This window comes from Neofelis nebulosa, chromosome 6 (genome assembly GCF_028018385.1).
Source record: "Neofelis nebulosa isolate mNeoNeb1 chromosome 6, mNeoNeb1.pri, whole genome shotgun sequence".
In the NCBI taxonomy this organism is placed as follows: domain Eukaryota; kingdom Metazoa; phylum Chordata; class Mammalia; order Carnivora; family Felidae; genus Neofelis; species Neofelis nebulosa.
In genome coordinates this window covers 106,077,913-106,094,153 of record NC_080787.1, presented here as the reverse complement: position 1 = coordinate 106,094,153, position 16,241 = coordinate 106,077,913, and positions in this window count along the sequence as shown.

Here is a 16,241-nt window from a genome sequence, read left to right as displayed (position 1 = left end):
AAATATGACAATACAACCATCATCAAGGACTCAATTACAATGTCAGAGAGAGACTCTAAATGGATAATTGGATACAATAATGAGGGAATCAACTCCCTTAGAATTCCTGCTCCAAGCTGGGGATATTTCCAACACAGAATTTTGCACGCCATATGAGAATACTCTGCACATTGAAGAAGGATTCGAGTTTGATAAGCAATAATGCGTTTACTTATCAACAAACACAATCTGTGGCTCCCAAAGCTCCCAGCAATCAGCTGTAGCTGGTCAGCTGTGACCGGCTAAGGAAACCGTGAAGTGTCGCCTGTTGGGGGGGGGGGGGGGGGGAGGAAGCACACAGGAAGCCCCAAGTACCTTGGGGGCTCAAGTTTGTTTCAGTTTGCTGGGGACACTCCTCCTTCTTCCGGTGTCATAGTTCCTTCGGGGGCAAGCTATTAAAAATGAGACACTGGCCCAATTCAAAAGCAGGGATTAAAAAAGTATCTTTTTCTCCTGAAAATGTTACTGAGACAGATTTTCCCAAGATCTCAGCTATTCTTTGGCCGCAAATGCACCTTGGGAAGGGTTTCCCCCGCACAGGAAATAAAGCAGCTGGGTGTACTTCACACAACAGACAGATTTTGACCAAGTTGAAAAATCATACTTTTGTAAATCAGATAACATTTTAAATTTAGCAGAGGAATTGCCATTTAAGAGGAATTTCCTGGCAGATCTTTTGCCAAGAATATCATTATGTCATTATTTATTTCCATACTGCAGTGAAAGCTCAGAGTTTTCAAGGAATCCGAAGATTCTTGCTATCAGTTCTTTTTTTGATTGACAAGACCTTAATTAAAAGAAAAACTCCTGTTTCCATTTTTTTTGTTGAAAATCTAAAGTGCTTAAAAGCGACTTGTTAGGGGCGCCCGGGTGGCTCGGTCACGGTGAGGCGTCCGACTTCAGCTTAGGTCATGATCTCACGGCTTGTGTGTGAGCCCTACATCTGGCTGGCTGCTGTAAACACAGAGCCTGCTTTAGATCCTGTCTCCCCTTCTCTCTGCCCCTCGCCCACTGGTTCTCTCTCCCATTCTCCAAATAAATAAATAAACTTAAAAAAAAAAAAAAAGGTGACTTTTTAAAATTAGTGGGCAGTGGCTGCAAATCAAAATTTCCTTGGCGATTCAGAATTTTGCAGCCTATCTCTCTCAGCTGGACAGCGATCGATAGAAGTTGCTTTTGTGCTGACCATGAAAAGAGGCCCTGACAGTTACTTATTGGAATAGTGGAGTAAAACTTCTCGGTTTATTTCTTTTCGGTCGGTGTTTTACTGAAAGATTCAGCAGGAAGAATGTTGGTTTACTCAGAAACCCTTGCTGGTGGGGTTCTAGTTGAAGTTTAACTCTACCAGATATGCCTAACCAGAGTATGTCTATGTTGGGAAAAACTAATACCTAGGAAATGAACGGACTTCAAATATCTTTGGGTTTAACGTGCAATCACATTCTCACTGGGGGAAAAAATATTTGCTCAAGCCGGTGGTCTTTGTTTTAACATTTTGTTGTTGTTTTTAAGATTAAATGAGAAATGGCTCGCCCATAGGCCCTGTTTCAACCTATGAGTTGGGGCAGCCTTCTATAGGCTAACAGGACAGGAGGGAAAGCCAGGATTGCAGCTTTGCTCACTAACCCACACTGGGATAAATTTAAATTCAGCCAAGTTTCGGGGCACCTGGGTGGCTTGGTCGGTTAAGCATCCGACTTCAGTTCAGGTTGTGATCTCACCGCTCATGAGTTTGAGCCCCGCATCGGACTCTGTGCTGACGGCTCGGAGCCTGGAGCCTGCTTCGGATTCTGTGTCTCCCTCTCTCTCTGTGCCTCCCCTGCTCATGCTCTGTCTCTCTCTCAAAAATAAATAAACTTAAAAAAAATTAAAAGGATATTTCAGCCAAGTTTATACATTTACTATGATTATTACCACTGGAGATACAAAGATAAACAAGAGATGGTCCCAGCCCTCAGAGAGCTCACAGTCTAGGGTGGAAATGCTATTGTATTTGGCTGGGGTGTGGTTGGGGTGGGTCCAATCAAGAGAAGAATAGTTCTGGAATTTTTAAACCTGTTGAGGTGGTGGAGAATGTGGATGCCGTTGAGGGACACCATGGAATGCCGATCCATTTTATTTCACCACAAAACCTAGAGTTGATCTCAAGCAGAAAACGTGACTACTTAAGGGTATATATGAGCTGTAAAATTACAACTGTGAACTCCCAGGCCCACAAAAATAACACCAAGGTTTTGAGCTGAGCAGGATGGATGGTTCCCCCTTTTTTCTGTTAATATGAATATACTACTCGTTAATTCATTTTGTCATCTGCTGGTGCTTGTCACCAGACAAGCAGTCACAGGTGCCACAAGTGGAAGGAAAATGAAGACTTGAGAAAATTCTTTCCATTCACTTATCTTAAAACTGTGATTTGGGAAATGATGATCTCTCAATTTCTGTAGCAGCCCCAGGGTTCTGTTGAAAGGACGTGGGAGCATCTGAGGTAGAGAAGGAATGGACCTTATGTCCAGAAGGTTTATTGTTGTTCTAATCCCAGCCAGGAAGTCCCTCCAGAAAGCACCCCCCGGGTTCTTGGGGAGCGAAAGAATAGACGTTCCTACATGGTAAGGACATGCCTTGCCCAGCTTTGTACATTCCCTTAGCACTAATATTGGTTCAGAACGTAGCTGCTTAGTAAATAAACTTGAATGGCACCTCAAGCTGGAATTTGGAACCTATATTCCGATAAGAACAATGTTATAGTGTTAAGTTAATAATAAAAAGATAAAATTGGGTTAAAACAATCTTATAGGCCAATCTTGGAAGTTATCCTATTTATTACATTATTTTTACAGAGTGATACTTTCTTACATTTTTAGATTCCATTAGCAAATATTTATCTCAAGATGATCATGTACCAAGCACTTGCTGGACATGCTTCCTCTTGAGTTAAATGGAGACAAGAATAATTCTTAACCTCATAGGTTTGTTATGGAGATTAAATGTATTATAATTTTTTTTAACGTTTATTTATTTTTGAGAGGGAGACAGAATGTGAGCAGGGAAGGGGCAGAGAGAGATAGGGAGACGCAGAATCTGAAGCAGGCTCCAGCCTCTGAGCTGTCAGCACAGATCCTGATGTGGGGCTTGAACCCACGAACCTCGAGATCATGACCTGAACAGAAGTCGGACACTTAACCGACTGAGGCACCCAGGTACCCCTAAATGCATTGTAATTTGTAAGAGTGCTTTGAAGAGTGCCTGACATATAGACAATGCTTAAGAAATATTAGCTAGATATTTTTGGGATTACAGGTTTCCCCCACTATCCGAAAGTGGAATGTTCCTCTGAAAACTTCTGTAAGCGAAATGTTGGAAAGCAAAGAAGCAATTACTATTAATTTACATGAAAAATTATTGAGTGTTCCCAGACTCCAAAAATACCTTCCCCTAAGGCTTTTCTGAAACCTTAGGACATGGTTCGCTAATGGGTGCACGGAAAAAACTGAGACAAAGCCCGGACGCTCACAGACACAGTTCAAAACTATAGCAGCTGATGCTGAGATGCTGTGATACTTGGGAAGGAGCTTGGCAGGGCCAGTCTTCCTCTTGGGGTGGGCTCACTGCAAAACACTGAATGCGGTTTTTGCCTTGCATTTCTTCCCCCCCGAAAGCTAAAATCCTCTTTGGATTTCTTTTGCTTAGTGAAAACAGGTACTAGAGTAGGTCTTTCATAAAAGCAAAGTGGCATAGCACAAACTTTTGAAAAGCAAGAGATAACTTGGATTGCACAGCAATATGACGTCGTCCCTTCCCCATGTGGGCATTTAAACAAATTTCTTTAACAGAACGTCTCAGTGGCTGGGGCCTGTCTGTATTATTAGTTTCTCGGTGTTCTGGTCTTCAAGGGACCAGCTGTTCCCTGCAGTTGGGGCTGGACTGGCCTGTGAGCAGTTGGTATTTGTCTGTGTGGTTTGACTGCTAAGCAGAACCCTTTACATTTTTCCCCTGGGGCTGAAGGATGGCAGAACAGAGAAGTGGCAGAGACCTGCCGCCTGTTTCTGGAAACTCTAACCAGTGGCTTCGCCTCATGGGAATTTGCAACTCTACGCTCTGCATGTTTGCTTGACGGCCAGGAAGGGCTGAGGCCCACAGATGTGAGGGCTACAGACCCGCATGCCTATTGTCAGAAACTCTTAGCTTTGTAAACGTGTGGGTCTCCCAAAGCCTGCATAAATCCCGCAAAGGCAACATTTGTTAGTTTTGATATAAAGACTCTCTGGCCTGATCTGGAAGAAATAGGCGAAAGGAAATGTTTGTCCTCTTCACTTTTCAAAATATGTCAAAGTCTTAAAGTTAGCTTCTTCACTTATGAGGTTCCAGAATTGTTTTTGGATATCCTAAAGCAAACATACCAGTTTCTGAAGCTGTCAGAGATTTGGGATGGAATTTTTACATGCTTCCTGCTACTAAGCCTTGCAGAGCTCAAATTAGCCCCAAGTGGATTGAAGGGTGAAGGAACTACACTTTCATGCTGTTGAAAATCTTGATAAAATGCAGCTTATTAATGCCCGAGTAACACCAAGGTATATGCTTCTGACACGCTGCAGGCAGACTGTGACCAGCGTAAAAGCTGTCTGTTGCAGAACAGAGAAGAGGGCTGTCCTCCAGAACTCATGTTCATTTCACCATTGGGATGCTACTCTTGTCTTTTCTGACTTGTTTTCATGATGAACCCCTCTGGTTTCAGGGGATCTCTGTTAATTTTGGTTAGGGTCTGCCTAAGCCCATATTCTTCTTCTTGTTTTAAAAAAGAAAATTTTTTTTTAACGTTTATTTATTTTTGAGACAAAGAGAGACAGAGCATGGACAGAGCATGAACGGGGGAGGGGCAGAGAGAGAGGGAAACACAGAATCAGAAGGAGACTCCAGGTTCCGAGCCATCAGCCCAGAGCCCGTTGCGGGGCTCGAACTCACGGACCGCGAGATCTTGACCTGAGCTGAAGTCGGACGCTCAACCGACTGAGCCACCCAGGCGCCCCCATATTCTTCTTTTTTTTAATGTTTATTTATTTTTGAGAGAGAGAGAAAGAGACAGAGAGCTAGCAGGGGAGGGACAGAGAGAGGGAGACACACAGAATCTGAAGCAGGCTCCAGGCTCCGAGCCGTCAGCACAGAGCCTGATGCGGGGCTCGAACTCACGAACTGTGAGATCATTACCTGAGCCAAAGTCGGACACTTAACCGACCGAGCCACCCAGGCGCCCGTCCCTAAGAGCATATTCTCTACCTTCACTCGTGGTAGAATAATTTCCCTAAATTCATCAACTTCTATATATTTTCATTCTTAACATAATTTTAACATGTTCCCCGTGAAGTCTTGGCCTTTATAAAGGAGAAATAAAACAGGTATAAAACCATTTAGCCGAGAGTATATAGACTTCAGTTTTCAATCTCGGTAGGATTTGCAGGATTTCACGTTGTTAACTTTTCAGCTTAAAAGTTGGACAGAGATTTACTAAGAGGGAGCATATTTGTTTTGTCCTCTGTTCCCAAAGTTTCTTAAAAAGCACTGTCAAGGGGAAAGCTTATGAAAGTATCTCTATATTAATACTCACGATGGGGAATAAGGGACATCTTGAAGAACTACTGTTTTACCTTGTTGCCATCTTTAGATACCAAGCTGAGGTTTAACTGACCCTGCAATGAAACATGGGACATGAAACTGATTTTCATCAGTGCAGAGAAGTTGTCTCACACCAACCCCAAAACTGGATACTGCCTGTATCTTTTGAGTGATGGTAGGTGCACAAAACACAAAACATGCAGGTGGACTTCAGATAAGTTATTTTTATTGTTAGATCTTTACAGACCGATAGTCAATACAATGATCCTTCAGATTTAATATAGGACTGGTGCTTGGATTTGCAAACGGGATAGGTAGAAAAGGGAGACTAACTGCCGAGATCATGTTTTCTGCATCAGTTCTGGTATGAATACTTTTCATATCTCCAAATACTCTTACTCTACGGGAGAATCTTGAGGCTGCCGTGGCTGCAGAGAGTAATCTTAGGTTCCGGAGCAAGGGTCTCAGTAGAAAGAGAAGTAGAAGCATGGGGTACACTCCAGTGGATTCTCACTTATGGGGCCAGACCCACTGCTTGACAGGGATAGACCAGCTATGATGGTAAAAAGTGACTGTGGGGCATATTTGGGAAGTGTTTGCACTCAGGGACTCACTCACTCAAGCTGATTGAGGAAGAAGTACAAACTACTTGTAATCAAGATTGATGACCTTCACTGAATAAAGAAAACCTTACCTGCCTTGGGATGAGAAGATTGAGAAAGAGAATGAGAGGCTGCATTATATCATGGGTTCATGGTTCGCTTGGGATCTGTGCCATTCTAGTTCTGGCTGTGTGACACTCGTCAAGTTGCTTAACCTCTCTGGCCTTATTTTTCTCCCAGTAGAGTGAGGATCCATACAGGAGGTAACTGTAAAATGAAATGATGAAAAGGCTCAGCCCAGGGCCTGGCACATAATAAACACCCAATAACTGTTAGTGGTATCCTTGAGAGTTGGGTTGGTATTTCAAGATTAACAACAAACATGAAAAAGCAATTTTAAGGGCAGAGAAGAAAAAAATATGCACATCTACTCTATTCGAGGTAAAATTGAAACGACTAATGTCATACATGGAATTCACTCATGATTTTGATTAGCACCTTAAAGGAAATGCCTCTGTTAGTTTTACTTTCTTAAAAGATACTTTTTTATACACCAAAGTCATTTTATTTTCAAGATCCTAAGGAAATGAGGGAAGTGGAAAGGAAATAGCATATGAATGTGACTGTATTATAAAACCAGTAGCGATCACGAATATGAGAATCCACTTACCTTTTTAACTCCTCTGGGCAGATAAAGATTTTATGAGTGCTGGGTGGAGAACTCAAATATCCTTACTACTTAATTCTTTGGCATAAAGAAAGATATTATTATAATTAAGGTGCACTTTTCACTGATTTTTTTTTTAAAAATCAAGCTAAATGACTAATTACCATACATTTGATTTTAACTCTAGCATTTGCAAAATGCCTTAAAAATATTTTGAAGCACTTTTATGTTCTTTTAATACAACAACATCGTATGGTGGTCAGAGCAATTGTGGTGCCATTTTTTACATTCTGCAAACAAGAAACAGGCAAAAAAGGTTGAATGATTCAGCTAGCGGGGGCTGGGGTTGGCATTCAATAATCCTTATTTTTAGAACTTAAATTTGTTTCGATATTTATAGTTTGAAACAGATCGTTTAAATTGATCTATTCAACAATCCCAGGTGGAAGGCAGAATACTTTAAAAATCCATTTGACTCCTTAATCTCAACCAATGATCTTCCCACTTAATCGTACAAACTCATTATTATAGTTCTGTATAAATATTCCAATTTTTAGAAAAATGATGTCTTAATCTTCAATCTGTTTATGTGGCACCTGTATACTGTTTCTAATGAATAGTTTTTACCATTAAATTGAAGACAGACTCCAAAAGTGTCAAATCTCCTGACTAGTTGGGTAGACATTATAAACTCCAGCCTCACATTTGGGTGAAAGCTGAAAGCTTTGGTCATCCAGGAATCTATAAACACAAAATGAATGAAGTATATTTAAAAAATTTTTCACATAGACCAATGGTTTCATGCAGATAGGACTTGCATGAGGAAAGTTTGGGAAAAGTTTCTGTGTCCCACATCAAGTGCCTGCTGGTTTGGGATGTTTTCATATGCTTCCTTTTGAGGAAACTTTCACTGTTCAGAGTGTGGTCAAGCTTGAAGACCTTCTGGAGGACAGACATTCATCTGCTGGCTCCTAGGGGCATCTCAGCTCTGGTGACTTCTACTTGTTCCTAGAGGGGACCCTAGAATGTGCTAAACCTTTAAAAAAAACCTAAAAACCCTTAAAAAAAAAACCTTTAAAAAATCTCATAAGTTTGAGATGACATTCAGAAATAAAGAGTCACTTCTTCCTATCTTTATGCTACTTTGGAATGCACTCTCTTGACCTTGACCCCCACCTGGCCTGGGTCAGTTGAATCACTTAAGTGATGGGAATTAAATGTGTGGAAGCTGGAGCAAATGTTTAAAAGAGTTTTTGGAAACCTTACCTAGGGCTTCCCTGATCAAGGCAAATAAGAAAACAGTCACCTCTTCAGCCCTTGGTAACTTCTAACTTATTGCTTTGTGAACACCTCTAACTTTTATGGTCTGTAGCACTTTCTTTGAGGTCTGTCACCTTGCATTGTGTTATTACTATTCTTATCTTTTTTATGGACATGCTTTGCTTTCCTCAATTAATTTCATTGATTGAAGGATAGGACACATTTTATAGTTGTGTATCTTTGTGGGTTCTTATATATTTACCCGGGTAATCTACACTGAGGAGCTATTCAACACAGTGGTTACTGCTAGTAATAAGTACAGGTACCCTATCAGAGACTCTGATGCTTTCTGTCCCCTATGAAAGGAATGGAGAGTGTATCCCTTTCCTAGAGAGGCGCTTATGACTTTATTAAGTTGACACATTGATGTATATACACATGGCTGAGTTGAAAAAAAAAAGCCTCAGAAATAATTTAGGGAAATCGACTGAAGTTAAATATCAAAGAGTTATACCATTCACTGTTGAACAGTTCTAGTTAGATTAATCAATAATGTAACAGCCCAAACTGAGTTCAAGTATATGGGGATAGGTGAGTTCTTCCTTCCTTGTAGTTACTTCACCATATTTTAGGAAGATATTACAGAATTAGAGTCAGAAACTTTGTTGGGAGACAAGATAAATTGTTTAACTGCAGTATAGTTTTATTTGGAAGAAAACACAGAAAGATCTTTTTACTCAAAGTTACCAAGAGAACCACACAAGCTTCACTCAGTAGCCTATGTAAATAGTATCTTAATTACTTTTCAAAACAAACCACATTTGAGCTGATACACACAGGAAGCTGCTTCAGCTCACAGCACTAATTATAGTAACTTTGACAGCATCATACCTCTACTTCTCTATCTCCTGGCCCTTGTTCCCCCTCCAAATTTTGGATTTACTTTCATCTTAGTGGGAGGGGCATCGTGACTCTGTCAACAAATGGTACACTGGAAACTAGGGTCCTAATGGAAATGGAGACACTCCCTTCATCGGTTAACAATAGAATCAGGCATTTCTTCTCTTTTTCCTTGCTCAGGCAGAGACAGATGTAGTTTCTCTAAGTGTGTGCGTGTGTGTGTGTGTGTGTGTGTGTGTGTGTATGTGTGTGAAATCATCGAAATAGCAGCATAGATTTTTCCAGGGATTTTAAAAGTATATATGGCAATAAAGTGGAAAATAGAGGATATATTTAGATAGTCTGGGTCAACTTTTTCTTGAACTGTACAGATAACAAATATTTTTCAGATAATTGCCTTATTTTTGCCTAGGCAGTTTGTCTATGTAGTACAAATAACCTTAGCAAACCTAAGGAGTGCCATGAATGAGAAAACTATCCCTCCCCATGGTATGTTCATAATGGCATTTAAAGTTGGCTTTAGGGGCGCCTGGGTGGCTCAGTCGGTTGAGCCTCCGGCTTCAGCTCAGGTCACGATCTCGCGGTCCGCGGGTTCGAGCCCCGCGTCGGGCTCTGGGCTGATGGCTCAGAGCCTGGAGCCTGCTTCCGATTCTGTGTCTCCCTCTCTCTCTGCCCCTCCCCCGTTCATGCTCTGTCTCTCTCTGTCTCAAAAATAAATAAAACGTTAAAAAAAATAAAAAAAAATAAAGTTGGCTTTAGAATTTTAAGGTATATTTGCATACTGTGTGTATCCCTAAAAACAACTACACTGTGTGCATAATCGTAGCTTGTTATGAACGACATTGTAATTTCTGTCTGAACAAAATACCTCTGCTAGACTTCACATCACCTTGGTTGGAGATTCCTTTCATTTGTGACCAGTTTGATCCCCAAATACTAATTTGCTGAGTGAACTTCTATATTGTTAAACTCTCTTAGACTCAATCACCTCATTTGTAAATTGAGGGGTTGGATAAACTCTACTTTCTCTAGTCTGTTTTCCCATGTCCCTTCTCTTTTCTCTCCTAAGGACTCAGTTTTGTCTTTAGTGTTTTCTTGTATCGAACTTATAGAGTGTTACAGATAATTTTAATTATGCTACAATCAATCAAAATGTCAAATTCTAATCCTAGAAAAACAGATCCTAATTGACTAGATTGCCCTTAAACACTTTCTTATCAAGGAACTGTTCCCTAGGCAAATCTTTGTAACCTTTCTCTGAAAAGACTCAAAGAAGTTCTGAACCTCCACTTGAACTCCCTTTTTTCAGTCTTTACCTTTTCATCACCCTCCATCCTTCTACCAGTGGGCTAATGGCTACCAATAGTCGATACAGAGCTAGCCTCAGTTGGATCAGGTCTTACTTTTTTTTTTTTTTATTTTTTTTTATTTTATTTTTTATTTAAAAAAAATTTTTTTTTTCAACTTTTTTTTTTTTTAATTTATTTTTGGGACAGAGAAAGACAGAGCATGAACGGGGGAGGGGCAGAGAGAGGGAGACACAGAATCGGAAACAGGCTCCAGGCTCCGAGCCATCAGCCCAGAGCCTGACGCAGGGCTCGAACTCACGGACCGCGAGATCGTGACCTGGCTGAAGTCGGACCCTTAACCGACTGCGCCACCCAGGCGCCCCAACTTTTTTTTTTTTTAAGGCTAGGCAGTGTGACTACAGTAATTTTTCCTACTTTTTCCGAACATCGTGAACTCAACAGCACATATCCATATTGTGAGAGATACTTAATCTTAGGGGGGCAAGGCTGGGGCTGACTTCTATGCCCACCACCCTAGGCCTTTTGGCCTTACCCTCACAAATTCTCAGCTGGCTCTGTCTCCCTCAATTTGTGTGGAGTAACAACAGTTGTGCAGTGAAGGAAGCACATACCTAAATACACACACATACACACGTACACAGAGTTCATGAAGTTTCTCCTAGCAGAGTAAAATACCACTGAATGGATGCATTTGGAAGAGGAGGGGATGAAGAGGAGACTGTCATTTTTTTTTTTAACCTGGGGTATAATTCACACATGATGTTACATATATATACATATTATATTACTTTCATGTGTAAAACATAATGATTCAATATTTGTATATGCTATAAATGATAACCATGATAAGTCTAGTTAACATCCATCACCATACATAGTCACAAATTAGTTTTCTTGTGATGCTAACTTTTACGATTTACTCTTTCAGCAGTTTTCAGATATGCAATACAGTATTATTGACTATAGCTGTGATGCTTTATGTTATATCTTCATGACTATTTAACTTTATTTCTTATAGATAGAGGTTTCTTATTTTGTAATTTTTATTCAATTTATTTAATCTAAAAAAACCCACAACAGTTTACCCATTTCTCCCACCCCTATTCCCTTCTTCTTGCAACCCTCATCTATTCTCTGTATCTATGAGCCTGTGTTTTATTTGTTTATTTTTTGATTCTATATACAAGAGAGATAATAGAGTACTTCTATTTCTCTGACTTATTTCAGTTTTCACTTAGCATAATGCCCATGAGTTTCACCTATGTTGTTGCAAAAAGCAAGATTTTATTCTTTTTTATGAATGAGCAATATTCCCTTGTGTGTGTGTGTGTGTGTGTGTGTGTGCATACCACATTTTCTTTAACCAATCATCCATCAGTGGACACTTAAGTTGTTTCAAAATCTGGCTATTGTAAATAATGCTTCAGTGAACATAGGGGTGCATGTATCTTTTCAAATTGTGTTTTTATTTTCAATAAAGATGCAGAAGTGAAATTGCTGCATTCTTGCCAACATTTATCAATTTCTTGTCTTTTGGATAATAACGAGTTCTAACAGGTGTGAGGTGACATCTCACTGTGGTTTTGATTTGAAGTTCCCTGACAATTAATGCTATTGAGCATCTTTTCATGTGTCTGTTGACCTTCTGTATATTTTTCTTGGAAAAATGTCTACGCAGATCCTTTGCTCAGTTTTTAATTAGATTGTTTGCTTTTTTTTGGTGACTGATTTGTAAATTATTTGTATATTTTGGATACTAGCACCTTATTGGATATTTGATTCACAATTATTTTCTCCAATTCAGTAGGTTGCCTTTTCATTTTGTGATGGCTTTTTTTTTTCTGTGCTGAAGCATTTTAGTTTGACGTAGTCTCACTTACTTATTTTCGCTTTGGTGCTTTAGCTTTTGGCATCAGATTCAAAAAGTCATTGCCAAGACCTATTGTAAGCCTATCATAGCTTACTGCCTATGTTTTCTTCTAGAGTTTTATGATTTCAGGTCTTTAATCAACTTTGAGTTAATTTTTATATATGGCATGAGATAGTGGTCCAGTTTCATTTGGACCATTCAGTTTTCCCAGCACCATTTATTGAAGAGACTGTCCTTTCCTCATTGCATATTCTTGGTTTTTTTATTATAAGTTAATTGACAATATATGCATGAATTTATTTCTGGGCTCTTTTTCTGTTCTATTGATGTATGTGTCTGCTGTTTTTGTGCCAATGCCATACTGTTTTGATTACTCTAGCTTTGTAATAGAGTTTGAAATTAGGGAGTGGGATGCCTCCAGCGTCATTCTTCTCTCCCAAGTTGCTTTGAGTATTCAGGTGAGCCCATCAATTTTTAACTCTAGGAGCCTGAAAGTATGTCCCACCTTATGTTCAGTTATATTTCCATAGGACGCACAGGTATTTATGGAGTACTCACTGTGTTTTAAGCCAGTGGGGTGGGTTCTGTGTAGGTGGCAGATGTACAAAGCTGGATTGTGTGTTTGTCAAGTTCATTTTCTAGCAGTGGGGCTCCCCCCACCCACTTCTAAATGCCTCATAATTTAAATACCATTAAATGCATAATCCAGACAAAACTTGCCAAGTTTAGTCTTGAATAACACCTGATTTCCACCTGAAACTGCAAATAGTCTCAGGTTTACTCAGAACTTGGCTTTCATACAGCTACCTCAAGTTCCAGGCTCAATGAAAGGTGAGTAAGCCTTGGGGATGCTCTCAGCATTTCAAGCATGAGCTTAGAAAAGTAATGAAATGAACAGCCAGACAAGGACTGTCGATTGAAAATGCTTCATATTTCTCTCCAAACTGAAAGTGATCGTAAAGAAAACATTTCATCCCTCCCCACCTCTCTCCCTTCTTTCCACCCTCTGTCCCTCCCTCCCCTTCCTTCCTTCCTTCCTTCCTTCCTTCCTTCCTTCCTTCCTTCCTTCTTTCCTTTCTTATAAAAGCTATATATATTAGTATAATGTGTTGGAGTTTCCAGAAGAATAACCCTCTGACCCCAATATTGTGCACTTCCTTTATTAATCAGAGTGAGACTATGAAGTGTGAAATACATCTTAGAAACAGCTCAAGAAATCACTCAAAATTTCTCCACTTCATGATGTACTTTTACAAGTGACGATTTAGAAGCAGATAATTCCAGGCTACTCTAAAGTAAGGTACTGTCCCCAATTCAGCAGTTATTTTCAGCAAGACCTCAATGCTCTCTTTACAGCTATCCGTTGAGCACCCCTGCAAACTCATGCTGTCATTCCAAACTTTTCCAAGTTTCTGCTGCCAGGATCTGTTGAAGGTTTTGCTAAAACTGCCTTTAAGACGTTATGTATTTTCCCTCTGATGAGCGACTTAATCTGATGTATTAGAGAAAATCATTCTTTGAGAATGATTTAGCGTCTTAACAGTAATCCTTTATTTGTCATTTTAACTTGCCTTTTAAATGAAAGGATTTTACCTCTACTGCAATTTCCCTTTAATTGTTTTGACTTAATATTTGTTCTAATCTTAACCTAGGGACAGAAGTCCAATCTCTTCCATTTATTGAACATTTGGGGATGGGTGGGTATAGTTAAAAGGGAAGAGTTTCATGAAACATGGTCATAGACAGGAAAACAGTCCTATTGAGAGTAAATACGAATTGACCCATTTCAAAGTCCTCATTTAAAACTCTTCATATTTTACTTTCTTTACAAAACCTCTCCAATTACATGAAGTAAGGAGGTGGAGGAAAAGGTAAAAATAATCTTTCTAAAATTACCTTTGAGAGTCTGCTTATTTCACTCATGACTTACAGGTATGTATTTTAAGAGCAATATATTATTCATTTTTTTCATCACAGTGTTTAAGCTTTTGGAGGTTAAATATATAAATTTTAACCTTGAATATGGAGCCCAATTCAACTTAGTTGGTCTTTATAGCCAAAGTACTGACAAGGTCTTGATTGTTCTTCTTCTTACATTATAAGAACTCCATGTCTAGCATTGGTCTTGGTGACTCAGGCTAACAAGCAGGCATTCCCATTAATAAATAACAACCAAGCAGGTAGAACAAATCCATCTTGAGGACTGAAACAGTAGAATGGATAATCATATCAACTCTTAGCCCATGGCAAGTCTATGAACGTTTACAAGGAAAATCCATTTCCTTGTTCATTCATTCATTCATTCATTCATTTGAGAGTTGGTTTTTTTTTTTTTTTTTTTTTTTTTTTTTTTGCAAGCTTCCAATGTATAGCAATAGACATTCCAGATCAGGGTTTTTTAAACTATGACCTGCAGGCTGAATCTGGCCAGTTGCCTGTTTTTGCACAGTTCATGAACTAAGAATGGTTTTTACATTTATTTTTTAAAGATTTTTTTAAATGTTTATTTACTGTTTGAGACCGAGAGAGAGAGAGAGAGAGAGGGAGAGAGAGAGAGAGAATATGAGTGGAGGAGGGGCAGAGAGAGGGAGACACAGAATCGGAAGCAGACTCCAGGCTCTGAGCTGTCAGCCCAGAGCCTGATGCGGGGCTCCAACTCACAGACCATGAGATCATGACCTGAGCTGAAATCGGACGTTTAACCGACTGAGCCACCCAAGTGCCCAGTTTTTACATTTTTAAATGGTTTATACATAATCAAAGAAGGAGAATATTTTATAAAACATCAAAATTGTATGAAATTCAAATTTCAGTGTTCAGAGCTAAAGTTTTAAGGGAACACAAACACACACCAATTACCTGTTGTCTATGGCTGCTTTCATGCTATCAAACCAGAGCTGGGAAGCTGTAACAAATACTATATAGCCTGCAAAGTCTAAAACATTTACTGTCTGGCCTTTTATGGAAAAAGTTTGCTGATCCCTGTTCTAGACTCTGAGACTTCAACAATGAACAAAATGGGAAAAAAAAAAAATCTGTATTTTTGAAATTACATCCTAACAGGAAATCAAGAAAAATAAATGAACAAGATAATTTCAGACCTTTGAATGTATTAGAGAAAATGCAACAGGATATGTGACAGAGGGTGTAGATGGTTAATTTAGGAGGTGTCCTCGGCAGCTGGGCTGAATGCTGAATGACAAGAAGTCAGCCGGGAAGAATCTGGAAACAGAAAGTCCCAGGGAGAACAGCAAGTGGAGGGGCTGAGCAACAAGGAAGTAAGTCTGTATCACAGAGGGATGGGGAGAGTAGCAAGAGGGGACAGACAGGGAGCTAGAATCAGGCTGCGGCCAGTTCACAGAAGGCCACTTCGGATGCAGCAAATTTGTATTTTTCTCTACGGCAAAGAGACTTCTCTGAAATGTTTTGTGCCCAGGAATGACATGATCTGAATTGATTTTTACAAAGATAACTTTGATGATGGTATGGAAAAGAGATTCTAGTGGAAGTCAAAATGGGAGCAAGCAGTTGGAGGCTGTTGCAATGAACTCAGTGTGAGCTGGTGGAGGTTTGCATTAGGGTCACAGCCAGAGAGAGAGACGGAAGAAATCAGAGAGATTTAGAATTTAGTCTAGAGGTGAGCTGTCAAGGCTGCTTTGGGGGAAGGTGAAGGAAAGAGAAAAATCACTGTGGGCTATGCTTGGCTTTGGGGCTCAACTGGCCATTTCCTAACAAAATTATATTTAAAAACTATTGAAAGATATGAACTTATGTCTCAAACCGGACTTTTCGTCTCATGAGCAAATACTTGTTTTGTACCAGAAGTGTAATCGGGCATATCCTTTAGTGCTTTACTAACATTTTTCTTTCCCGTTTTTCCTGAATGTAGAAAATGATGGACATCATCCACAAGCCATATTAACTAAAAGGACAGATGAAGAATTTTAAACTGAAGTACCCACGTGGACCTCTTTCTATAGAGGCTG